Source organism: Drosophila arizonae, chromosome 3 (assembly GCF_054131065.1).
Source record: "Drosophila arizonae isolate 15081-1271.41 chromosome 3, UAZ_ARI_1.0, whole genome shotgun sequence".
In the NCBI taxonomy this organism is placed as follows: domain Eukaryota; kingdom Metazoa; phylum Arthropoda; class Insecta; order Diptera; family Drosophilidae; genus Drosophila; species Drosophila arizonae.
In genome coordinates, this window is record NC_142923.1 from 31,823,314 (window position 1) to 31,850,603 (window position 27,290).

Below are 27,290 nucleotides of genomic sequence, written 5' to 3' on the forward strand. Positions count from 1 at the left end.
GGCAACAAAGAAGTGTCTGGAATGGGTAGTTCAAGATTGTCGGCCTTTTTCTGCAGTGAACGGGATTGGTTTTCGCTGCCTGGTGGAATTTTTTGTGAAAATCGGTGCTACTTATGGAGCAAACGTCGACATTGACGACCTACTACCCGACGTTACAACATTGATCCGAAATGCGGAAAGAAGAGAAGCAAGCTATAATATCCAATGATGTTAAAGAAGCAGTAGATAATACCAATATGTAAATAGAATTTTTTAGGTGTCACTCTGCATTATTTAAAAGATTTTAAACTGAATGACATCAGTCGACAGGGGAAAATATTTTTTAAAAAATTGAAATGTATTTTTACACAATTTAATGTCGAAAACATAAACAACATTAAATTCGGGACAGATAGGGGCACCAATGTAAAACAAGTAAGATGGCTCCAGTCGAGACTGCTCGACTAGGAGATACCCTGAACCCTCTAAGCTGATATTCTAATCATTCTGCACTTCTTTTATGCACACATACATACATATGTATCCACACGCACGCATAGGCCTGCGCTCTGCTAACTGCGCAGCAAGCAGCGACTGCGCTTGGGCTGCGCTGCAGTGTGGGCAATATTGGGAGAATTTATTTGTCGAATAATTTCTTTTGTAGACATACGATCTTAATGAAACTTTTAGAGTTTAATCATATGGTATATATGTGTGTACATTCCAAAGCACAAGTCTCTAGTATTTGAAATGCGTTTTTTACAAATTGGTGGAGAAGGGGGCGTGGTATCCAAAATCTGTAAATTACAAAATCTTTGTATCGATTAACTTTATATACAACGCAAATTTGAAGACTCCAGGTCTAAAAACGTTAAAATTAGGCTGAAAAAACAAAATCAATTTTTCGATTATTCTCGATAAAAAAGTTATCGGACGATTTATCGAAAAAATAAAGCAAACTCGTACTGCGTATGGTACACACGAGTATGCATGCCAAATTTCAGCTCTCTAGCTCTTATAACTTCTGAGATCGACGCACTCATACGGACGGACGGACGGACGGACGGACAGACGGACAGGGCTATATCGACTCAGCTCGTCACGCTGATCAAGAATATATATACTTTGTGGGGTCTGCCACGCCTCCTTCTGCCCGTTACATACTTTTTCACAAAACCATTATACCCTGATTTCCCATTTTCAATGGGTTCAGGGTATAAAAAGCTTTGGAAAACAATATCAGATTAAATTAGTAGTCATTTATTTTCAAACGTTTTAGCAACATCGTTTGACAAAGCATGTGAACTTAAAGACATATTACACGCCTGCAAAAAAATAGTTAAATATTTAAACAAGTAAGAAAGCTCTAGTCGAGACTGCTCGACTACGAGATCCCCTGAACCCTTGGAGCAATAGATATTTTAATAATTTTTCGCGTCTTTCAGCTTACACAAGAAACACGCCCACACACACACACACACAGGCACGTACGCACACACAGGCACACATACACACACACGCATACAGACACACATACACACACACACACACACGCATACACACGCAAACGCATACACACACACATACACACACACATACACAAACACATACACACATACACACACAAGCACCCACGCATAAACACGCATGGGCTGCAGTGTGCGCTTACTATGAGAACTTAATTGCTTAATAACTTTTTTTGTGGACGTACGATCTTCATGAAACTTTCAGATTATGATTATAACATGGATATGCATGTAATTGCTAAAGCACAAGTCTCTAGTATTTGAAATACGCTTTTTACAAAAGTGAGGGTGAGGGGGTGAATTTAAGGGTGAGGGGTAAATTTTAACAAAAACCAAAATTGTATAAATTGCATATAAGCATACATTAAAAATTTGGAGACTCTAGCAATAAAGGTGTAGAAGATATAATTTTATAACTGGTTTTCGATAAGGTTTTTATCGATAAAAAAAGATCGGGATGAGTTATCGATTTTTAATGATAAACTTGATGTGCGCGCTGTAATTACGGACATTTTAAAAAAAGTTTGAAGTCTCTAGCTCTGATATCTTCTGAAATCGACGCGTTCATACATACGGACAGACGGACAGACGGACGGACGGACAGACGGACAGACAGACGGACAGGGCCAAATCAACTCAGCTCGTCGCCCTGACCAAGAATATATATACTTTGTGGGGTCTGCCACGCCTCCTTCTGCCTGTTACATACATTTCAACAAAACCATTATACCCTGATTTCCCATTGAAAATGGGTTCAGGGTATAAAAAAAGCAAGTTTAAAGCACAAATTAAGCACAATATTAACAAGTAAGAAAGCTCTAGTCGAGACTGCTCGACTACGAGATCCCCTGACCCCTTGGAGCAATAGATATTTCAATAATTTTTCGCGTCTTTCAGCTTACACAAGAAACACGCACACACACACACACAGGCATACATACACACACACGCATACAGACACACATACACACACACACACGCATACATACACAAACGCATACACACACACATACACATACACACACACATACACAAACACATACACACATACACACACAAGCACCCACGCATAAACACGCATGGGCTGCAGTGTGCGCTTACTATGAGAACTTAATTGCTTAATAACTTTTTTTGTGGACGTACGATCTTCATGAAACTTTCAGATTATGATTATAACATGGATATGCATGTAATTGCCAAAGCACAAGTCTCTAGTATTTGAAATACGCTTTTTACAAAAGTGAGGGTGAGGGGGTGAATTTAAGGGTGGGGGGTAAATTTTAACAAAAACCGAAATTGTATAAATTGCATATAAGCATGCATTAAAAATTTGGAGACTCTAGTAATAAAGGTGTAGAAGATATAATTTTATAACTGGTTTTCGATAAGGTTTTTTATCGATAAAAAAAGATCGGGATGAGTTATCGAATTTTAATGATAAACTTGATATGCGCGCTGTAATTACGGACATTTAAAAAAAATTTGAAGTCTCTAGCTCTTATATCTTCTGAAATCGACGCGTTCATACATACGGACAGACAGACGGATAGGGCCAAATCAACTCAGCTCGTCACCCTGATCAAGAATATATATACTTTGTGGGGTCTGCCACGCCTCCTTCTCCCTGTTACATACATTTCAACAAAACCATTATACCCTGATTTCCCATTGAAAATGGGTTCAGGGTATAAAAAGCCCATGCCCTACTCGATGGAATTCCAATTACAATATGGTCAATTCAATAGTGAATAACTGGTCAACAATTAATATGATATTAAGTGAGACAGAGGGAGGTCAAAAACTCATAGTCGTAAATATATCCACTTTAAAAATAATATTATTACTTCTTGAAGATTTTGAGAGAATATTTAAGGAATTACAAACGTGCTATGTTTTACCCTCAATAAAGCTTCTTTGTGAGCCAAATGCTGAAGATGTTTTGTCGATATCTGTTCTTAAATCAAGAATATTAGTAAATGTGAACACGATTTGGAAAGAAAATTTAAGTATTTGGCACAAAGCGGTTTTTTTTATATCCCCAAGCAGCAAAAATGGAACATGAAGATTTATTAGAAATTAAAAGCCTTTGCATTGAACAAATGAACAATTGTGTTCGTTTTTCAAATCAACCTTCGCAAAATAATTCTTGTACATTAGAATCAAACCCAGCAAGTCCAAATTGTCCACTTGAAGCGATTCCTAAAAGAGATATGTTTGTGCCAAAAACAACTTTTTTCTTCTCCCAACTGGTAGCTCAGGCCAATAACAATTTAAAATCGCCCCCAGAAGAATTTGAAAGTTATTCTGGTGAAAGAGTTACTTTAACCCTTTATACGGCCTTGTTGCATATCTGCAACATACCGTTTAAATTGAGTTATTTCGCAATGGGTATCAAGAAAGTGGTATGGCAAATTTTGTTGTAAGTCAGAAATATGTGTTTTTTCGATTTTTGTAACTGGTCGCACTTTTCCACATGTCTTGCCATACAAATATTAAAATTTCCCTCCAATTTAGTGAATTGTGTATATGGTGTCCAAATCAATTTTATATTTGCAAATTTTTCTAATAACAAAAAGTTTTAATTTGCGAACAACTACTTTTTAAATAAGGTAACTATATTAATAATGCGTTTGTAATCAAGTTTTTGGGTTTGTTGTTGTGTATTGTGAGTAACTCTTGAATATCGGTATGTTGCAGATATGCAACAAAGTACTATTAGGACTTCTTTTTTGCACTCTCAATTTTGTTGCATTTATGCAACATACCATTTATTGTGCTTATGTTTTATATGTCACTATATACTTCTTTTGTTGTTTTGTGTCATTATGTGTTGCTATGAATTTATTTTGGATTGTCTTATGTGTTTTATGTTCTTCTTTGAGCCAGACAAAGAAGAATTGGATGGTACGGATAAGGAAATTGATGAGCAAGATGAACGTGCTGACGTTGATGTAACCATTGCTTCAAATAGCACTGGTTCGCCCAAGAACAACCAAAAAAGATCTCTGCTATGGAGACAACGCAACTTATTATCGAGTACTGCCTTGTCTCCTGAAGCAATGGAGCTTTCGGAGCCCATACAATTCTTTTCATATCTGTTTCCAAACCACCTTTTTCATTCAGGCTTCTGCTATAAGTTTGAGATAGATTCAGGAAATGAAAACAAAGTTTTGCCTAACGAACCAGATCTAGGTGCGGCATCAAACTGTTTTGTTTGAATGGTCAGAGAAGTGCCCAGGCATCAGAACTTTCGAATTTATTTTGACAATTTTTTGAAATACTTAGCGGATGAAGGAATTTTAGCTTTGGGTACTATTTGAAGAAACAGAATTCCAAATAACAAAACAATTGATGATATTAATTTGAAGAAGCATCCAACGGGTACGTCTGTAGAATATGTCGCTGATTTTGACGGAGTTGACATATCAGTAACATCATGGGTGGATAATAAAGTCGTATCATTGGCATCCAACTATGCTGGAATACTACCAGAGGACAAAGCACGTCGATTCAACAAAGCCAAAAAGGAATACGTAGAGATTGACCGACCCTTTGCAGTAGCACAATACAATAGCTATATGGGAGGTGTTGATCTGATCGACAGCATTATTGGAAGATATAAAATTTTACTAAGAAGTAGACGCTGGCAGGTTCGACTTGACAATGAGTAATGCTTGGCTTTTGTACAAACGCGTTCATAAGGCGAATGCATCAAGCACTAAACTCTTAGGATCTTCCGAGTTTCGGATAAATATTGCAGAGGTGCTAACAAAAATTGATACCAAATCAATAATGGGAAATAGAAGGTCTATGCTCGAGAACGAATTGCAGCAAAAAAAAAAACAAAGAGGTCCTACGAAGAGGTCCTGCCAAATCGAATGGTACGGCAGGATGAATTTGGACATTGGCCTTTGTGGGGTGAAAAACGAATGAGGTGCAAGTACCCGAAGTGTACGGGATTCTCGCAAGTAATGTGTGGGAAATGTGAAGTGGCCTTATGTTTCAACAAGAGAAACAATTGTTTTAAAAATTTCCACTTAAATTAAAGTTTAATAAATATATTATTAAGATAAATAGTCGTATAGTCATTAAATAAATATAATAATATGTTAAATAGTTTAAGAATATCCAAATTAAATATTACGTTCTTCTAAATACCCAGAGAACTATCAGTAATTTTTTTCCCCCTTAAGCACATCTGTTGCATATCTGCAACAAATCCTTTTTCCTTTATAAAATCGTACTGAATCAAAATTTTGAAAAACGAAAAAAAAGTGTATTTTTTATTTTCAGTTTTCTATCTAATAAAACAAACCGCATCAAAATCGGACGTGGTGCCATATAAAGGGTTAACTGAGGATTTCGAACCCATTGAGTGGTGGAAAACCAAAGAAAATTGCTATCCGTTATTAAGTTAGAATCTAAGTTAGCATTGCAACTTCTTGCAATACCTTCAAGTAGTGCAGCAGCTGAAAGAGTATTTTCTTTAGCGGGCAACATAGTAACAGAAAAAAGAAATAGATTAGGTCCAAAAACGGTAGACAATTTGCTCTTCTTACACTCTTTTTTTATACCCTGAACCCATTTTCAATGGGAAATCAGGGTATAATGGTTTTGTTGAAATGTATGTAACAAAAGAAGGAGGCGTGGCAGACCCCACAAAGTATATATATTCTTGATCAGGGTGACGAGCTGAGTTGATTTGGCCCTCACCGTCTGTCTGTCCGTCTGTCCGTATGTATGAACGTGTCGATTTCAGAAGATATAAGAGCTAGAGACTTCAAATTTTTTTTAAAATGTCCGTAATTACAGCGCGCATATCAAGTTTATCATTAAAAATCGATAACTCATCCCGATATTTTTTTATCGATAAAAAACCTTATCGAAAACCAGCTATAAAATTATATCTTCTACACCTTTATTGCTAGAGTCTCCAAATTTTTAATGCATACTTATATGCAATTTATACAATTTCGGTTTTTGTTAAAATTTTTATCTAAGAACAATAATATTTAATCAAGTACTTTATTCAAAACAATATTAATATGCGTTCTTTGAAAATAAACCTAAGTTTCCATACATTTATCGTTTTGTAAATGCTGATCTCTACCATTTCAATATTTCAATAATTCTTCGCGTCTTTCTGCTTACACAAGATGTATACACAAATGTATATATTGTACATACATACATACATATGTATGTGAGGACCTCACAAGATCGACCAAATGCAAATGCTGGACTGTAAAATTGCTACAGGCGGCAAGAGCTTCGCACACAGGCATACAAATGCTCATAGTACATGTAGCAAGCGAGAGTGTGTATGCATGCTAATCGCGAAAACATTTTCATTATGCGCACCAACGCTTTCATACCCTTCCCACAAATAATAACGAAAACGCATGGCAAACGGCTTGAAGAGTTCGGAATACACTTCACGTAAGGGAAGAAACGGCAGTCTAACGCGAAGAAATTTCAATTTTCGTGAGCTGCTGCTTGTGCTCACATGCATACATACATATACATATTGAGAGAGCAGAGAGCAGAGAGAGCGAGAGAGCAAGAACAAAAATTGAGCATAGAGGCATCTTTTATTCAACATTTGACCATCTCGGTCGAGCGCATGAAGCGGAATGATTGTACCTTCGCATATTTTCGTAGCCCGAACCTAAAAAGTGAAGAGCCGAGCAAATACGAAATTGATAGGCCCTAGGAGTCAGATTTTTCGGTGTTGAAAAACTTTGTACTACATGTCTAGTCTATGTGTTCTCTGGTCAGTGATTGTACTCATTTGTGTGGTGTTTGCAAAACACCCGGGTGTCAAAATCACCCAACATTTACCCGGTGCACCTTGAGTACCAGAGGCTTGTTGCAGTTCTCTGATGTATGTAAATCATTATATGCATATATAGATATGTCTGAAGCTGTTACAACCCACACAAAAGCATATGTACTAATCCTATTTAGACCGACACTCCGTCCTACATATCGCCATATCATTCATACATACATATATATTTCTCCATAACTATATGTATGTTCCGATCAATATTTATTAAAACGAGAGAAAAATATTCTTTGTTAATTGTTTAATAAATTTATTTGCAATATTCTGCTGTTTAGCACATCCGCACACACTCATATACTAGTCGCCGGCTGCAGCACATCCGCACACACTCATATACTAGTCGCCGGCTGCAGAGTGACATACATACATATGTACGTACATACATACATGCTCCTCACTCGAAATACTAAATAAAAACCCAATATCCTTTGTTGTTTTTAATAGTTATACCCTGAACCCATTGAAAATGGGAAATCAGGGCATAATGGTTTTGTGAAAAGTATGTAACAGGCAGAAGGAATCATCGCAGACCCCATAAAGTATATATATTCTTGATCAGGATGACGAGCTGAGTCGATATAGCCCTGTCCGTCTGTCCGTCCGTCCGTCCGTCCGTATGAGCAAAAGGATCTCAGAAGATATAAGAGCTAGATAGCTAAATTTGGCATGCATACTCGTGTATACCATAGGCAGTACAAGTTTATCTTATTTTTTCGATAACTCATCCGATAACTTTTTTATCGAGAATAATCGAAAAATCGACATTGTTTTTTCAGCCTAATTTGAACACTTTTAGACCTGGAGACTTCAAATTTGCGTTGTATATAAAGTTAATGGAAAAAAAGATTTTGCAATTTACAGATTTTTGATACCACGGCCCCTTCGCCCCCGATTTGTAAAAAACGCATTTCAAGTACTAGTACTTGTGCTTTGGAATGTACACACATTTGAACATTATGATTACGTTCCAAAAGTTTCATTAAGATCATACGTCTACAAAAGAAATTATTCAACTAATAAATTCTCATAATATTTCCCACACTGCAGCGCAGCCCAAGCGCAGCCGCTGCTTACTGCGCAGTTAGCAGAGCGCGTGCTTATAAGTGCATGTGTATGTATGTGCGCATGATAGAAGTCCAGAATGATTAGAATATCAGCTTGGAGGGTTCAGGGTATCTCCTAGTCGAGCAGTCTCGACTGGAGCCTTCTTACTTGTTTTATTTTGCAATTTAAGATAACTTATCCACCAAGCATAATTACTTCTACTTGTTTTATTATACCCTGAACCCATTTTCAATGGGAAATCAGGGTATAATGGTTTTGTTGAAATGTATGTAACAGGCAGAAGGAGGCGTGGCAGACCCAACAAAGTATATATATATGTGTGTGTGTGTGTATGTTTTTTTTTTTTTTTTTTATATTCATTTATTAACAAAATTATATAGCAAATTACAAGTTGCGTGGTGGCTAGGATAGCGCGCGGTGCTTGCGGGACGGCCGTAAAGCATTGCTTCGCAAGCACTATGCGCTACCTTAGCCTGGGACAGCTCGTCTTCTCGATCGCTCGACTCTGCGGAGCTCCATCATCATCGTGGCCGCGAAGGTGCTTGTTAGTTCCCAAGCTTCCTCCGATTCCAGCATGGCGTTGACTAAGTTGTCCGCTCTGATGGAGCGGCCCACTGCCTCTTCCAGACGACGCCTCTCCTCCAGGAACCGTCCACATTCGAAAAGAATGTGGTTGGCGTCTTCCACATGCCCTCGCTCGCACCAGGGGCACTCGTCAGATTCCTCGTGGCCAAAGCGCTTCAAATAGCTCCGAAAGCATCCATGACCCGAGAGGATCTGCGTAAGGTAGAAGTTAACCTCGCCATGTTTGCGGTTAACCCATGGTTCAAGCTCCGGGATGAGCTTGTGCGTCCACCGCCCTTTAGCTGAGCTATTCCACCTTCTTTGCCATCGTGCGATGCTGTTCGCCCTGACAACGTTGAGTCGCGTAGGCCCGTGCGAATTCCGCTCCACGGCTTCGGCGACCAAATACTCCAGTGGCACCATACCGGCTATGACGAGCGCCGCGTCATCGGAGATAGTCCTGAAAGCGCAGCTGACTCTGATTGCGCTCAGCCTGTAGATCGCGCAAATGCCTCGGCTGTAGCTCGGCGTTGCCATCGCTCTTGCCCATATTGGCGCAGCATAGAGGATGACAGACCTAATGACGCTCGTTAGGAGGAGACGTCGTTGCTGTTTAGGTCCCCGCGTGTTAAGCATGATTCTCGAGAGAGCTCTACAAGAATCAGCTGCCTTTTTATGCACATATTCTAAGTGCTCGCGGAAAGTTAATCTTGTGTCTATCATGACACCAAGATATCTTATCGCCCTCTTGGACGCAATGGTGACGCTGCCGATCTTTATATTGGCAGTTTCCACTCTTTTGCGACTGCTGACTAGTACAACTTCGGTCTTGTGTGCCGCAAGCTCGAGCCCAGCTCCTGTCAACCAGCTTCGTATGCGATTGATACTTTCGCTGCACATATCCTCTGTATCTTTTAGCTCCTTTCCTATGGCTACGACAGCTACATCATCAGCAAAGCCAATGGTGTGCGCGCCTGCTGGTAGTTCCAAGCGCAGTACGCCGTCGTACATGATGTTCCATAGGAGAGGCCCCAGCACTGAGCCTTGGGGTACTCCAGCTGACACTGTATGAGTTTGGGGACCCTCACTCGTGTTGTATACCAGTGTTCTTCCTCTGAAATAGCTCTTTATTATCTCTCTTAGATATTTAGGGATATTATATTGTGACAGCGCATTCAGTATCATATCCCAACTAGCTGTGTTGAAGGCATTCCTTACATCCAGGGTCGCGATGATGCAGTATTCCTTCGTCCCGTGCCTCCATCTGGTGCCTTGAATAGCGGAAGTGGCCAGACCGACAACTTTGTTAAGCGCGTCCGTTGTTGACCGGGCCTTCCGGAATCCAAATTGGTTTGGTGACAGGCCTCCGGCGCTTGCAATCGCAGTCTCCAGCCTAGAGCAGATCAGTTTCTCAAACACCTTTCCCATGGTGTCTAAGAGGCAGATCGGTCTGTACGAAGATGGCTCATCTAGTGGTTTGCCAGCCTTGGGTAGCAATACCAGATTCTGGGCTTTCCATTTTGCCGGGAACGTCTCTTGGATCAGGCATTCATTAAATAGTTCGGCGAACGTACTTGGGTGCAAGGCGAGGGCTAGCTTTAGCGCACGATTTGGGATCCCGTCCGGCCCTGGAGCTGTGTTGGTTCTAAGACCTCGGAGAACTACTGATATTTCTTCATCTGTAACTAAAACAATTTCAGTGCTCGTTGAGCCCTGATCAGCAGACTCGGACTCAGGGGCGTGAATGGAGCTTAGACTTTCTGGAAAGAGTGTTTCCACAATCGATTTAAGCTCCAGACGATCCGTAGGCTGCACCTGCCTACCTGCGTATAGTCTTTTAACTACTATCTTATATGCCCTGCCCCAAGGGTCATATTCGGCTGAGTCGCACAACTGTAAAAAACATTCTCTTTTGCTTGCCCGAATGGCCTTCTTCAGCTGTCTTCTAGCTGCCTGGTAAGCTAACTGTTTCTCAAAAAATGTTGACCTACCGCGAGCCCGTTGGTAGCTTCTTCTCGCCTGGATGCATTTGCGACGAATGTCACCTATTTGCGTATTCCACCAATACGTAGGCTCATGTTGTCGCGTGAACTGCTTGCGACGTAACATGCTGCTATTGCAGGCACACTGTATTTGGGCTACCATTTGGCATGCTCTGGCCTCAGCATTACCAATTGTACCCAGAGACTGAATGGCCTCTGAAAAGACCGCGGGATCAAAAGTATCTAGCCGATACGACTCCCTCCACAATGTTGACGCCCTGGCAGGTGGCTCACCTATTGTGAACAGAAGTGCCGTATGATCGCTGCCTGTATAGCTATCGCAATGGCTCCATGTTGCTCCCCGAAAGAGGGATGAAGTGACAAAAGTAATGTCGATAACAGACCCGTATCCCGCCCGACTGAAGGTGTACTCATGGCCAGTGTTGAGCAGTGCGACATCTAGTGTCGCGAAGATCTCCAGTAAGATACGACCTCTGGCATTTGTTGTGGGGCTACCCCATTCTAGCGCCCAGGAGTTAAAATCTCCAGCTATAATGGCCTTCCGACCCCTAGCATCCTCGGCAAGCTCGTCGAGCACCGTCGTGAATTCACTGAGCTGCATGCTGGGGGCCAGATAGCAACTGTAAAGCCATAAGCTACCATATCGGCCACGTACGAACCCATTGAATGACTTAACATTCGAAAGTACGTTCGTTGAGTTGCCGCATACCCACAACGCAGCTTTGCCATTAACGTCTGTTGACCATGTCCTAGGGCAGCTGGTTCTACAGTGGTGAGGCTCACTGAGAAAAGCTACATCTATACATTTTTCCCTAATGGTCTGCTCTAGAAGATCTTGGGCAGCAACACAATGATTTAAGTTAAGCTGCAAAAACCTTAACATTTCATTTTACGAGCAGCTTCACGGTAAGATGGGCACTTGAAGCTGCCTGCTGAATGGTCCGTCTGCTTTTCACCTTTCCGGATGCAGAGGCTACATTTTGGTGGCTTGGTGCATGCTTTGGCACTGTGACCCATCTCTCCACACCTGAAACAGGCGCCCTTTAAGTCACAGTCGCTACCGCAGTTTGCTGCCATATGACCGTAATCGAGGCACTTGAAACAGCGTTTAGGCTGCTCCACGGCTCGGATACGGCAAACTACCCATCCTATTCTAATTTTGGACAGCTCGAGCAGAGTTTTAGCTTTCCCAATTGGAAGAGCAACCGTAGCTCTTTGCTGTCCACCAAAAGCTGGCCGAAGCGATTTGATAGCCTCAATGGGGAGTGAGCTATCCTTCAACTCCACCCTAATTGCTTCCAAGATCTCCTCTTTGGTCGCTAACTCATCTAGATCGCGAATCTCAACTTGAGCCGATTCGGTAAGTGTTTTCACTACCGCTCGGTCTCCCAAGGCCTTGCCTACAGCTTCGTGCAGAGCCTCAGCGCTATGCTCCGGCTTCCTACTCAGTTGCAATAGAAGGTCCCCCTTAGCTGTCTTCCTAATGCCTTGAACGTCGCTGCTCAGATGCTTCAAATTTGGGTCGCTTTTAACTACACGAAGCATGTCCGCATAGCTGCAACCCCCTACGCCTGAAATCGCAATCGCGTCAGTCCTGGGACGTTTTTGCATAGGCTTTCGCCCTTTGACGACTGTCCAGCTGCTCTGGTTTGTCTGTCGAGCGGCCTGGTTTGAAGTTTCAGTTTCAGCTGTAGCCCGTAGAGCCATTGGTTCTTTTGGGTTCGCTGCACTTCTATTGGGCCTCGGCTTTTTTGAGGGAGTTTTCCTCTGTTCGGAGGCAACTTCCCTCGACCGCTTGGGAGTATTGCTACCTACTGTAGCACTAATGCTCGCTGCCTTAATGTTTTCGCCTACTTTTTTGAGTGGCGTGGTCTGCACCTCACAGTTTTTAACCGAACGGTTGCAGAACGCTTCGGCCGTTTTGTGAAGGCTGACCAGCCTAGCCAGCTCCTCTCTCATTAAGGCATTTATATGCCGCTGACCCCCAAATAAGGCAGACAAACCCTCTAGTGTAGCTCCTATTTGAGCTAACGCTTCTTTTAGTGACTTGGGTGCCTGGCACTCAGCCACTGGAACCTGGTTAGAAGTCGACGGCTGCGCCAACGCCCTCTGTTGTTGCTGCGGCGATCGCTGCAACGAGGAACGACGCGCAAAAGCTTGCAGCTCGTCCTCCATCATGGCATCCATTTCTGCTCCGACTACCACGGCGTGAAGCCTGTAGTGGGCAATGGCTACTAATGTAATCTGAGTTTACAACCCGCAGTAACGTAAACTCAACTTGACTACAGCGAGAGCCCGAAAGTATGCACTACTTTTAATAACTACTACTTCACTCCAGCAGCTAGGTTGCTGTCTTTGCTAAGACTTAGCAACTCACCAACGTTAATGAGCAGCTGATTGCCCGATGCAATTTCCAGCACTACTAACAGCTGTTAGAGTGAATGCACCTGCTATTTATTATTGCGCAAGTGTGACGCCTAAAGTGACAAAATTTACGCGCCCACAAAAGACAAGGAAAGGAAAGAAGCCCTGACGCCAAAACAATGACGCTATCGCCCCCCCTCTCTTGCACCACCGAATTATACCGCTTGGGAATTCCACGAACCGCCGCGCAGTAAGTCTCTGGTAGTTTTTTTGAGGTCGCTGGGTACGCCGCGCCCACAGCAAACACGTTGACTTCAGTTCTTTCCACTTTCGCAGGGGAAAACACAGTTCAAGCTATTGTCTACGATGGATCACGATGACATCGACCGCACTCCGTGAAAACGCAACTCGAACCTGTGTGTGTGTATGTGTGTGTATGTATGTGTGTGTATGTATGCCTGTGTGTGCGTGCGTGCGTGTGTGTGTGTGTGTGTGTGTGTGTGTGTGTGTGTGTGTGTGTGTGTGCGTGTTTCTTATGTAAGCTGAAAGACGCGAAAAATTATTGAAATAGCTATTACTCCAAGGGTTCAGGGGATCTCGTAGTCGAGTAGTCTCGACTAGAGCTTTCTTACTTGTTTATGTATTTATTTGCTAATTGTGTGTCCGTTATGTTCTGTTTGTACGAACATACGCTCATAACTATGTACATACATACATGTATGCACATATGAGCAGCCTTTGATTTATTTGATTTTCACTCGCGTACTTCTAAACAGCCCAGCAACACAATTAACATATAAATTCACAATAAAAAGTTCCACATACATATGCAAGGCACATTTACTAAATAATGAACTTAAATTGCTAAATCGGTTGTTTTCCGCCAGCTAACTTCCAGTTAGCTTCCATGTCTGATTGTTCGGGTCGAGCGCAAATTAAGGCACCCGCTTCGCGTTTGATTAAACGTAGTGCCTCCGCATCTCCCATTCCGTCCGGGAAACCACAGACCACCAGCACTTTCAAGCGCAGTCCGGTCGTAACCCGGTCCAGTCCGAAGCCCGCAAATCCATTAAATATGTCTCTGTCCGAATTCATCGCGGCTTCGGATAGGCTTATTAAGTTCGAAGCCCGCATTGACGGTCCCGGGGACTCTGACGCCAGATCCGCCGAGATCGAGTCAGGGCCTTGTGGGATGATGCTGAGCAGCAATATAAGGTCTGTGCCAGAGCGTTGAACCAAGGGGCGAGCAGTGGCGAAGTTGAAGCCTTGGAGGCCGAATTCGACTGCTACACTGTGTATGAGCGGTGTACGACGCACCTGGGGGTGCAAATCGACGCACTTTATGCATTGAGTACACCGCCCGCTCCTATGTCCGCTACTTTCGCCTCGTCTGGAGGCTGTCGCCTTCCACCAGTTGATACGGAAGTGTTCCACGGCGACTACTTGCGCTGGCCAACATCCCGCGACCTTTTTACTGCGATATATATTCAGAATCCGCGCTTGACTCTGGTGGAAAAGTTATTCCACCTCAATTCAAAGACAGCAGGCGATGCAAATGCCTTAGTCGCAGAGAATCCTCTCACAAACGACGGCTTTTCATCGGCTTGGGGCTCCTTGTGTGATCAGTTCGAGAATAAGCGGCTGTTAGTCAACAGCCAGCTTAAAATCCTGCTCAACCTCTCCAAAGTCACCAAGGAATCAGGCCCAGCTCTCAGAGAGTTGCATGGCACCATTCATAGATGCGTCACTGCAATAGAGCATGCTCAAATCTCTACGGAGAATTGGGACTGTATCCTTGTGTTCGTGTGTACATCCAAATTGCCAGATCGCACTCGATCTCTCTGGGAGCATTCACTGACACAAAAAACAGAAATACCAGCCTGGCAGGATGTTAGTCACTTTCTTAGCGAGCGAGCTCTTGCTCTCGAGGCTATGGAAGGTGACCGTTCTGCACCAACAGTTCCAATCTTAGTTCCGAGATGCGCGAACTCTGCCGCTCCCAAACTAGTCAACTCCTTCACAACGCAAGTGAATTTGTGCGATCTGTGTTCAAAACAGAACCATCCAATCCGATTTTGCCTTCGGTTTCTCCAGCTGTCTATCCATGAACGAGAGGGTCACCAGTTACGAGAGTGTACAATCCCACTCGGACTGCTGCTGCATCCGCAACAGCTATAGTCCCAATTCGTAAGCAAGCTATGCCCAACGTCCAAACGTATCTGGCTGCCAACACGCGAGGTGTCCTCCTCGGCACGGAGTTCATTAACATATGCCATTCCGAAGCAATCTATCCCGTCCGTGCTTTACTCGACTCAGGACCCGAACTTTCATTTCTGAGCGACTATTCCGCAAAATCAAGTTGCCCTTCAAATCCGTGCAGACTCAAGTTTCCAGCTTGAATCAAGCAGTTACATCTCATGCACAAAAGCTATGCAGCTTTGACATTGGCTCTCCTTCGAAGCCGAGACTACGAATCGAAGCTTCTGCTCTCGTCCTTCCAAAACTTGCCGGTAAACTCCCTTCATCTCCAATTCCACAACTCTTGTTGAACCAGCTTCCGAATATTCAGCTAGCTGATCCCGAGTTCTACAAGAGTTCAGAAATTGATGTCCTTATAGATGCGGATATCCTTCCGACTATTATTCAGGGAGAATACCATCCGAATAACTGTGGATCTCTACTAGGTCTGGAGACTGTTTTCGGTTGGGTACTGACTGGCCCACTTTCACGAACTTCACCGGAAATGGTCTCCTCCTTCACAACTCAAGTCTCCGTTCCGGGTGAGACGAAACTTGAGATTCCGACAACCTTGTCATCTCCTGTAACTCTTCAATCCCGAGTTCCCGACAACACCACTACAAAAGTGAGGGTCGGTTTCAATGAGAGCCTGAATGATATTCTTCATTCAGGCCCATCATTCCAACCCGATCCTCGTCCTCCTTGTGCTGTCGAACTAACCTCCATGTTATGTTCTAATGAGCAAGCAATTCAACTCATTCGTTCTTCCAGATAAAGACGCCGTCATTAGAAAGCAGCAAGCCACGCGGTATTAATTCCTTCCAGTGCCGCGTGTGCTCAGGAGCCCACGGACTCCGAAACTGCCAGCGTTTTCTGGGCCTTCCAGAGGAGAAACATATATCTTCATACACCTTTTATACGAGCGACACAGCTACCATACTACAAATAAAGACTAGGAAATTAAAACCTAAACTTTTGTACTTATTAGACACTTCAACATTTGGTATATATACACTGCGCGTCATCAGGTTAGCGCCCCCCCTTACACTCATTTTCTTTTACGTTTTTCTTTGCCTATTACACGCAACTTCTTGGTTTTTTTTTTTTTTTTTTTTTTTTTTTTTGATTTCCTTATCATCATATAAGATACCAAAAAAAAGCGCAAGTGAAAACCCGGTATGTTTTATTTTCTATTCTTCTTTATTTTTGCAAAGAATGCGTGCACTTATTTTGCGTCATCAGATTAGCGCCCCCAAGTGCAATTGTAATTATCTTGCTTATTTTGGCAATTACACTCACCAAATATTTTGTGAAGCTCAAAGTATTCAATATATTTATAGTATGGGTAAAGAAGCAGTTTTATCTTTGGTTGAAAACCAAAGATTGAGGCAGACTTTGAATCTGGACTATGCTACCATAAAATTGCTGGAAAAACAGGAAAAAAATAGAAAACTAATTGGCAATTTTCTTACAAATAGGGAAAACTATGGAAAAAACTCTATAAGCGGCAATAATCAAGTGATTTCAGAAGGAAATAGAAGAGCATTAGTTCGGGAAGCTTCGAATTCCCACGAATCGACCACCAAGATTAGGGATAAAATCGGTGTTAAGACGAGCTTATCAAAGAGCAATTAAGAAAGCTAATTACTTAAAGAAACAGAATGTAAAAAAAAAGACACCAGTCGATATGCTGAGAAAAGAAATACGCATTAATTTTGGCCGGGCGAATATGACGTGGTCTATCCAATGGCAGCATGTTGTCTTTTCTGATGAGAAAAACTGAATTTGGAACGAACTGATGGCTATAATTATTATATCCATGATTTACTCATAGAAGAACATTATTTGGAACGGTTTCCATGCCGCTGCGGCGGGGTGGTGGTGTGGCATTGGTGTAGGTATCAATATCTTCCTACAGCACTTGCCAGCTTAAAATTTTGACATCGCGCTTGAAAGCATAGGACTATATAGGACTATAACATCGTGTTTAAAACTGCTGCTCCGCATTTCTATAACCTGTCTGAAAACCGGCATTCAATTTTCCAGCATGATAATGCTCCAATTCAGACCACCCGATCCCTGAAGTCCTGGATTCAGGGCCAAAAAATTGATCTCATGGAGTGGCCACCATACTCAATCGACCTTAATATCATTGAAAACGTCTGGGGACGGTTGGTCAGGAAAGTATATGAGTCCGGAAAACATTATAGTACAAAGACAGTGTTCAGGCATGAACATATGAATATACGAAGATCGTATACATGCCTCCGACGCACTCAACGACTAGCAGGTATTCGCTGGGAAAAGATAAGGGTCACATGTACGGACTCTATAAATAGACAAATGGACACCAACCCTTGCAACCCCAGAGTCAGATATGTAAGAGATGAACGCTGAGCCTGACAACCTCAGAGATAGGATAAGAATAGCAAATAGACCCACGCTGAGCCTTACAAACTCTGCGATAAGATAAGAATATGTAACAGATCAATGCTGAGCCTTACACACACAGCAATGGACGCACTAGATTTAAGGGTTGGAATTATGCACGAGTCTGGGTATATAAACCCAGGCTCAGAAGATTAAAGATCAATACGCAACTAAACACCATCATAGTCAAGTGTATTCGTTCATGGTCCTTCGAGCCGGATGAAGTATTTTTAATACTTCAATTTCATCCACAAGGAAAAATGTTTGTGATTAGTACAAAGTGAAGTACTAGTATTATAGATTTGTGCATTGGCTTTCCAACCCAAGCTGTGAGTCGGGGCACAGCAAGATCAACCTGGTGATCAAAACAAAAAAACCTCCAACGGGATAAGCCAATGGATCTTCAATGAACAAACAACTGTGTCGTCAACCATCAATATTTAAAGAGAAATATATGATGGCAAAATGGCAGAAATCAGAGCCAAGAAAGAGCTCATGAAAGTCGAAGTTGCCGATCACGCCATAGACACAGATCAACTTTATAGCTGGAACACGAGACCGGAAATATCAAAGCAAGCAATGTTTTCATTTGGTGGTTCGACCCCAATGGAAGAGTTGGTAAGACTTGTGGATAGGAAAGCTCTAAGATTAAGGAATGAAATGGCAAACGAGTCTGCCATCTTAGAGCACAACATCCAGGAAGATATTCTATCCTATAAAGTCAGGTTATCTTCCCGATGGAAAAAAGTCCAGTCAGCGCCAGCAGATTTAGAGGCAAGATGTGGAGAGCATTCCTCCTGCAGCGATGAAATAGAAGAACTGGAATGCAGCCTCGACGAACTGTTAAATAAACTGAACAGAAAATTAGAGGACTTGCAAAACATAAAAGAAGACTCTCCGAAACGACCGAGACCGACACTTACATACTTTAACGGCCATCTCGGTCGAGCGCATGAAGCGGAATGATTGTACCTTCGCATATTTTCGTAGCCCGAACCTAAAAAGTGAAGAGCCGAGCAAATACGAAATTGATAGGCCCTAGGAGTCAGATTTTTCGGTGTTGAAAAACGTTGTACTACATGTCTAGTCTATGTGTTCTCTGGTCAGTGATTGTACTCATTTGTGTGGTGTTTGAAAACACCCGGGTGTCAAAATCACCCAACATTTACCCGGTGCACCTTGAGTACCAGAGGCTTGTTGCAGTTCTCTGATGTATGTAAATCATTATATGCATATATAGATATGTCTGAAGCTGTTACAACACACAAAAGCATATGTACTAATCCTATTTAGACCGACACTCCGTCCTACATATCGCCATATCATTCATACATACATATATATTTCTCCATAACTATATGTATGTTCCGATCAATATTTATTAAAACGAGAGAAAACCCGGTATGTTTTATTTTCTATTCTTCTTTATTTTTGCAAAGAATGCGTGCACTTATTTTGCGTCATCAGATTAGCGCCCCCAAGTGCAATTGTAATTATCTTGCTTATTTTGGCAATTACACTCACCAAATATTTTGTGAAGCTCAAAGTATTCAATATATTTATAGTATGGGTAAAGAAGCAGTTTTATCTTTGGTTGAAAACCAAAGATTGAGGCAGACTTTGAATCTGGACTATGCTACCATAAAATTGCTGGAAAAACAGGAAAAAAAATAGAAAACTAATTGGCAATTTTCTTACAAATAGGGAAAACTATGGAAAAAACTCTATAAGCGGCAATAATCAAGTGATTTCAGAAGGAAATAGAAGAGCATTAGTTCGGGAAGCTTCGAATTCCCACGAATCGACCACCAAGATTAGGGATAAAATCGGTGTTAAGACGAGCTTATCAACGGTCCAAAGAGCAATTAAGAAAGCTAATTACTTAAAGAAACAGAATGTAAAAAAAAAGACACCAGTCGATATGCTGAGAAAAGAAATACGCATTAATTTTGGCCGGGCGAATATGACGTGGTCTATCCAATGGCAGCATGTTGTCTTTTCTGATGAGAAAAACTGAATTTGGAACGAACTGATGGCTATAATTATTATATCCATGATTTACTCATAGAAGAACATTATTTGGAACGGTTTCCATGCCGCTGCGGCGGGGTGGTGGTGTGGCATTGGTGTAGGTATCAATATCTTCCTACAGCACTTGCCAGCTTAAAATTTTGACATCGCGCTTGAAAGCATAGGACTATATAGGACTATAACATCGTGTTTAAAACTGCTGCTCCGCATTTCTATAACCTGTCTGAAAACCGGCATTCAATTTTCCAGCATGATAATGCTCCAATTCAGACCACCCGATCCCTGAAGTCCTGGATTCAGGGCCAAAAAATTGATCTCATGGAGTGGCCACCATACTCAATCGACCTTAATATCATTGAAAACGTCTGGGGACGGTTGGTCAGGAAAGTATATGAGTCCGGAAAGCATTATAGTACAAAGACAGTGTTCAGGCATGAACATATGAATATACGAAGATCGTATACATGCCTCCGACGCACTCAACGACTAGCAGGTATTCGCTGGGAAAAGATAAGGGTCACATATACGGACTCTATAAATAGACAAATGGACACCAACCCTTGCAACCCCAGAGTCAGATATGTAAGAGATGAACGCTGAGTCTGACAACCTCAGAGATAGGATAAGAATAGCAAATAGACCCACGCTGAGCCTTACAAACTCTGCGATATGATAAGAATATGTAACAGATCAATGCTGAGCCTTACACACACAGCAATGGACGCACTAGATTTAAGGGTTGGAATTATGCACGAGTCTGGGTATATAAACCCAGGCTCAGAAGAATAAAGATCAATACGCAACTAAACACCATCATAGTCAAGTGTATTCGTTCATGGTCCTTCGAGCCGGATGAAGTATTTTTAATACTTCAATTTCATCCACAAGGAAAAATGTTTGTGATTAGTACAAAGTGAAGTACTAGTATTATAGATTTGTGCATTGGCTTTCCAACCCAAGCTGTGAGTCGGGGCACAGCAAGATCAACCTGGTGATCAAAACAAAAAAACCTCCAACGGGATAAGCCAATGGATCTTCAATGAACAAACAACTGTGTCGTCAACCATCAATATTTAAAGAGAAATATATGATGGCAAAATGGCAGAAATCAGAGCCAAGAAAGAGCTCATGAAAGTCGAAGTTGCCGATCACGCCATAGACACAGATCAACTTTATAGCTGGAACACGAGACCGGAAATATCAAAGCAAGCAATGTTTTCATTTGGTGGTTCGACCCCAATGGAAGAGTTGGTAAGACTTGTGGATAGGAAAGCTCTAAGATTAAGGAATGAAATGGCAAACGAGTCTGCCATCTTAGAGCACAACATCCAGGAAGATATTCTATCCTATAAAGTCAGGTTATCTTCCCGATGGAAAAAAGTCCAGTCAGCGCCAGCAGATTTAGAGGCAAGATGTGGAGAGCATTCCTCCTGCAGCGATGAAATAGAAGAACTGGAATGCAGCCTCGACGAACTGTTAAATAAACTGAACAGAAAATTAGAGGACTTGCAAAACATAAAAGAAGACTCTCCGAAACGACCGAGACCGACACTTACATACTTTAACGGCCATCTCGGTCGAGCGCATGAAGCGGAATGATTGTACCTTCGCATATTTTCGTAGCCCGAACCTAAAAAGTGAAGAGCCGAGCAAATACGAAATTGATAGGCCCTAGGAGTCAGATTTTTCGGTGTTGAAAAACTTTGTACTACACCCGGGTGTCAAAATCACCCAACATTTACCCGGTGCACCTTGAGTACCAGAGGCTTGTTGCAGTTCTCTGATGTATGTAAATCATTATATGCATATATAGATATGTCTGAAGCTGTTACAACCCACACAAAAGCATATGTACTAATCCTATTTAGACCGACACTCCGTCCTACATATCGCCATATCATTCATACATACATATATATTTCTCCATAACTATATGTATGTTCCGATCAATATTTATTAAAACGAGAGAAAAATATTCTTTGTTAATTGTTTAATAAATTTATTTGCAATATTCTGCTGTTTAGCACATCCGCACACACTCATATACTAGTCGCCGGCTGCAGAGTGACATACATACATATGTACGTACATACATACATGCTCCTCACTCGAAATACTAAATAAAAACCCAATATCCTTTGTTGTTTTTAATAGTTATACCCTGAACCCATTGAAAATGGGAAATCAGGGCATAATGGTTTTGTGAAAAGTATGTAACAGGCAGAAGGAATCATCGCAGACCCCATAAAGTATATATATTCTTGATCAGGATGACGAGCTGAGTCGATATAGCCCTGTCCGTCTGTCCGTCCGTCCGTCCGTCCGTATGAGCAAAAGGATCTCAGAAGATATAAGAGCTAGATAGCTAAATTTGGCATGCATACTCGTGTATACCATAGGCAGTACAAGTTTATCTTATTTTTTCGATAACTCATCCGATAACTTTTTTATCGAGAATAATCGAAAAATCGACATTGTTTTTTCAGCCTAATTTGAACACTTTTAGACCTGGAGACTTCAAATTTGCGTTGTATATAAAGTTAATGGAAAAAAAGATTTTGCAATTTACAGATTTTTGATACCACGGCCCCTTCGCCCCCGATTTGTAAAAAACGCATTTCAAGTACTAGTACTTGTGCTTTGGAATGTACACACATTTGAACATTATGATTACGTTCCAAAAGTTTCATTAAGATCATACGTCTACAAAAGAAATTATTCAACTAATAAATTCTCATAATATTTCCCACACTGCAGCGCAGCCCAAGCGCAGCCGCTGCTTACTGCGCAGTTAGCAGAGCGCGTGCTTATAAGTGCATGTGTATGTATGTGCGCATGATAGAAGTCCAGAATGATTAGAATATCAGCTTGGAGGGTTCAGGGTATCTCCTAGTCGAGCAGTCTCGACTGGAGCCTTCTTACTTGTTATATTTTGCAATTTAAGATAACTTATCCACCAAGCATAATTACTTCTACTTGTTTTATTATACCCTGAACCCATTTTCAATGGGAAATCAGGGTATAATGGTTTTGTTGAAATGTATGTAACAGGCAGAAGGAGGCGTGGCAGACCCAACAAAGTATATATATATGTGTGTGTGTGTATGTGTGTGTATGTATGTGTGTGTATGTATGCCTGTGTGTGCGTGCGTGCGTGTGTGTGTGTGTGTGTGTGTGTGTGTGTGTGTGTGCGTGTTTCTTATGTAAGCTGAAAGACGCGAAAAATTATTGAAATAGCTATTACTCCAAGGGTTCAGGGGATCTCGTAGTCGAGTAGTCTCGACTAGAGCTTTCTTACTTGTTTATGTATTTATTTGCTAATTGTGTGTCCGTTATGTTCTGTTTGTACGAACATACGCTCATAACTATGTACATACATACATGTATGCACATATGAGCAGCCTTTGATTTATTTGATTTTCACTCGCGTACTTCTAAACAGCCCAGCAACACAATTAACATATAAATTCACAATAAAAAGTTCCACATACATATGCAAGGCACATTTACTAAATAATGAACTTAAATTGCTAAATCGGTTGTTTTCCGCCAGCTAACTTCCAGTTAGCTTCCATGTCTGATCGTTCGGGTCGAGCGCAAATTAAGGCACCCGCTTCGCGTTTGATTAAACGTAGTGCCTCCGCATCTCCCATTCCGTCCGGGAAACCACAGACCACCAGCACTTTCAAGCGCAGTCCGGTCGTAACCCGGTCCAGTCCGAAGCCCGCAAATCCATTAAATATGTCTCTGTCCGAATTCATCGCGGCTTCGGATAGGCTTATTAAGTTCGAAGCCCGCATTGACGGTCCCGGGGACTCTGACGCCAGATCCGCCGAGATCGAGTCAGGGCCTTGTGGGATGATGCTGAGCAGCAATATAAGGTCTGTGCCAGAGCGTTGAACCAAGGGGCGAGCAGTGGCGAAGTTGAAGCCTTGGAGGCCAAATTCGACTGCTACACTGTGTATGAGCGGTGTACGACGCACCTGGGGGTGCAAATCGACGCACTTTATGCATTGAGTACACCGCCCGCTCCTATGTCCGCTACTTTCGCCTCGTCTGGAGGCTGTCGCCTTCCACCAGTTGATATGGAAGTGTTCCACGGCGACTACTTGCGCTGGCCAACATCCCGCGACCTTTTTACTGCGATATATATTCAGAATCCGCGCTTGACTCTGGTGGAAAAGTTATTCCACCTCAATTCAAAGACAGCAGGCGATGCAAATGCCTTAGTCGCAGAGTATCCTCTCACAAACGACGGCTTTTCATCGGCTTGGGGCTCCTTGTGTGATCAGTTCGAGAATAAGCGGCTGTTAGTCAACAGCCAGCTTAAAATCCTGCTCAACCTCTCCAAAGTCACCAAGGAATCAGGCCCAGCTCTCAGAGAGTTGCATGGCACCATTCATAGATGCGTCACTGCAATAGAGCATGCTCAAATCTCTACGGAGAATTGGGACTGTATCCTTGTGTTCGTGTGTACATCCAAATTGCCAGATCGCACTCGATCTCTCTGGGAGCATTCACTGACACAAAAAACAGAAATACCAGCCTGGCAGGACGTTAGTCACTTTCTTAGCGAGCGAGCTCTTGCTCTCGAGGCTATGGAAGGTGACCGTTCTGCACCAACAGTTCCAATCTTAGTTCCGAGATGCGCGAACTCTGCCGCTCCCAAACTAGTCAACTCCTTCACAACGCAAGTGAATTTGTGCGATCTGTGTTCAAAACAGAACCATCCAATCCGATTTTGCCTTCGGTTTCTCCAGCTGTCTATCCATGAACGAGAGGGTCACCAGTTACGAGAGTGTACAATCCCACTCGGACTGCTGCTGCATCCGCAACAGCTATAGTCCCAATTCGTAAGCAAGCTATGCCCAACGTCCAAACGTATCTGGCTGCCAACACGCGAGGTGTCCTCCTCGGCACGGAGTTCATTAACATATGCCATTCCGAAGCAATCTATCCCGTCCGTGCTTTACTCGACTCAGGATCCGAACTTTCATTTCTGAGCGACTATTCCGCAAAATCAAGTTGCCCTTCAAATCCGTGCAGACTCAAGTTTCCAGCTTGAATCAAGCAGTTACATCTCATGCACAAAAGCTATGCAGCTTTGACATTGGCTCTCCTTCGAAGCCGAGACTACGAATCGAAGCTTCTGCTCTCGTCCTTCCAAAACTTGCCGGTAAACTCCCTTCATCTCCAATTCCACAACTCTTGTTGAACCAGCTTCCGAATATTCAGCTAGCTGATCCCGAGTTCTACAAGAGTTCAGAAATTGATGTCCTTATAGATGCGGATATCCTTCCGACTATTATTCAGGGAGAATACCATCCGAATAACTGTGGATCTCTACTAGGTCTGGAGACTGTTTTCGGTTGGGTACTGACTGGCCCACTTTCACGAACTTCACCGGAAATGGTCTCCTCCTTCACAACTCAAGTCTCCGTTCCGGGTGAGACGAAACTTGAGATTCCGACAACCTTGTCATCTCCTGTAACTCTTCAATCCCGAGTTCCCGACAACACCACTACAAAAGTGAGGGTCGGTTTCAATGAGAGCCTGAATGATATTCTTCATTCAGGCCCATCATTCCAACCCGATCCTCGTCCTCCTTGTGCTGTCGAACTAACCTCCATGTTATGTTCTAATGAGCAAGCAATTCAACTCATTCGTTCTTCCAGATAAAGACGCCGTCATTAGAAAGCAGCAAGCCACGCGGTATTAATTCCTTCCAGTGCCGCGTGTGCTCAGGAGCCCACGGACTCCGAAACTGCCAGCGTTTTCTGGGCCTTCCAGAGGAGAAACATATATCTTCATACACCTTTTATACGAGCGACACAGCTACCATACTACAAATAAAGACTAGGAAATTAAAACCTAAACTTTTGTACTTATTAGACACTTCAACATTTGGTATATATACACTGCGCGTCATCAGGTTAGCGCCCCCCCTTACACTCATTTTCTTTTACGTTTTTCTTTGCCTATTACACGCAACTTCTTGGTTTTTTTTGTTGTTTTTTTTTTTTTTTTTTTTTGATTTCCTTATCATCATATAAGATACCAAAAAAAAGCGCAAGTGAAAACCCGGTATGTTTTATTTTCTATTCTTCTTTATTTTTGCAAAGAATGCGTGCACTTATTTTGCGTCATCAGATTAGCGCCCCCAAGTGCAATTGTAATTATCTTGCTTATTTTGGCAATTACACTCACCAAATATTTTGTGAAGCTCAAAGTATTCAATATATTTATAGTATGGGTAAAGAAGCAGTTTTATCTTTGGTTGAAAACCAAAGATTGAGGCAGACTTTGAATCTGGACTATGCTACCATAAAATTGCTGGAAAAACAGGAAAAAAATAGAAAACTAATTGGCAATTTTCTTACAAATAGGGAAAACTATGGAAAAAACTCTATAAGCGGCAATAATCAAGTGATTTCAGAAGGAAATAGAAGAGCATTAGTTCGGGAAGCTTCGAATTCCCACGAATCGACCACCAAGATTAGGGATAAAATCGGTGTTAAGACGAGCTTATCAACGGTCCAAAGAGCAATTAAGAAAGCTAATTACTTAAAGAAACAGAATGTAAAAAAAAAGACACCAGTCGATATGCTGAGAAAAGAAATACGCATTAATTTTGGCCGGGCGAATATGACGTGGTCTATCCAATGGCAGCATGTTGTCTTTTCTGATGAGAAAAACTGAATTTGGAACGAACTGATGGCTATAATTATTATATCCATGATTTACTCATAGAAGAACATTATTTGGAACGGTTTCCATGCCGCTGCGGCGGGGTGGTGGTGTGGCATTGGTGTAGGTATCAATATCTTCCTACAGCACTTGCCAGCTTAAAATTTTGACATCGCGCTTGAAAGCATAGGACTATATAGGACTATAACATCGTGTTTAAAACTGCTGCTCCGCATTTCTATAACCTGTCTGAAAACCGGCATTCAATTTTCCAGCATGATAATGCTCCAATTCAGACCACCCGATCCCTGAAGTCCTGGATTCAGGGCCAAAAAATTGATCTCATGGAGTGGCCACCATACTCAATCGACCTTAATATCATTGAAAACGTCTGGGGACGGTTGGTCAGGAAAGTATATGAGTCCGGAAAGCATTATAGTACAAAGACAGTGTTCAGGCATGAACATATGAATATACGAAGATCGTATACATGCCTCCGACGCACTCAACGACTAGCAGGTATTCGCTGGGAAAAGATAAGGGTCACATGTACGG

The 27,290-nt window shown here is 42.2% G+C and overlaps 1 protein-coding gene across 7 annotated transcripts in view; it reads right to left on the reverse strand.

Annotated features, from left to right (window-relative positions):
• Ekar (Eye-enriched kainate receptor) overlaps nucleotides 1-27,290 on the reverse strand; it is a 107,806-nt gene that overhangs the window by 36,772 nt on the left and 43,744 nt on the right. The gene's annotated exons all lie outside the window — the stretch shown is intronic.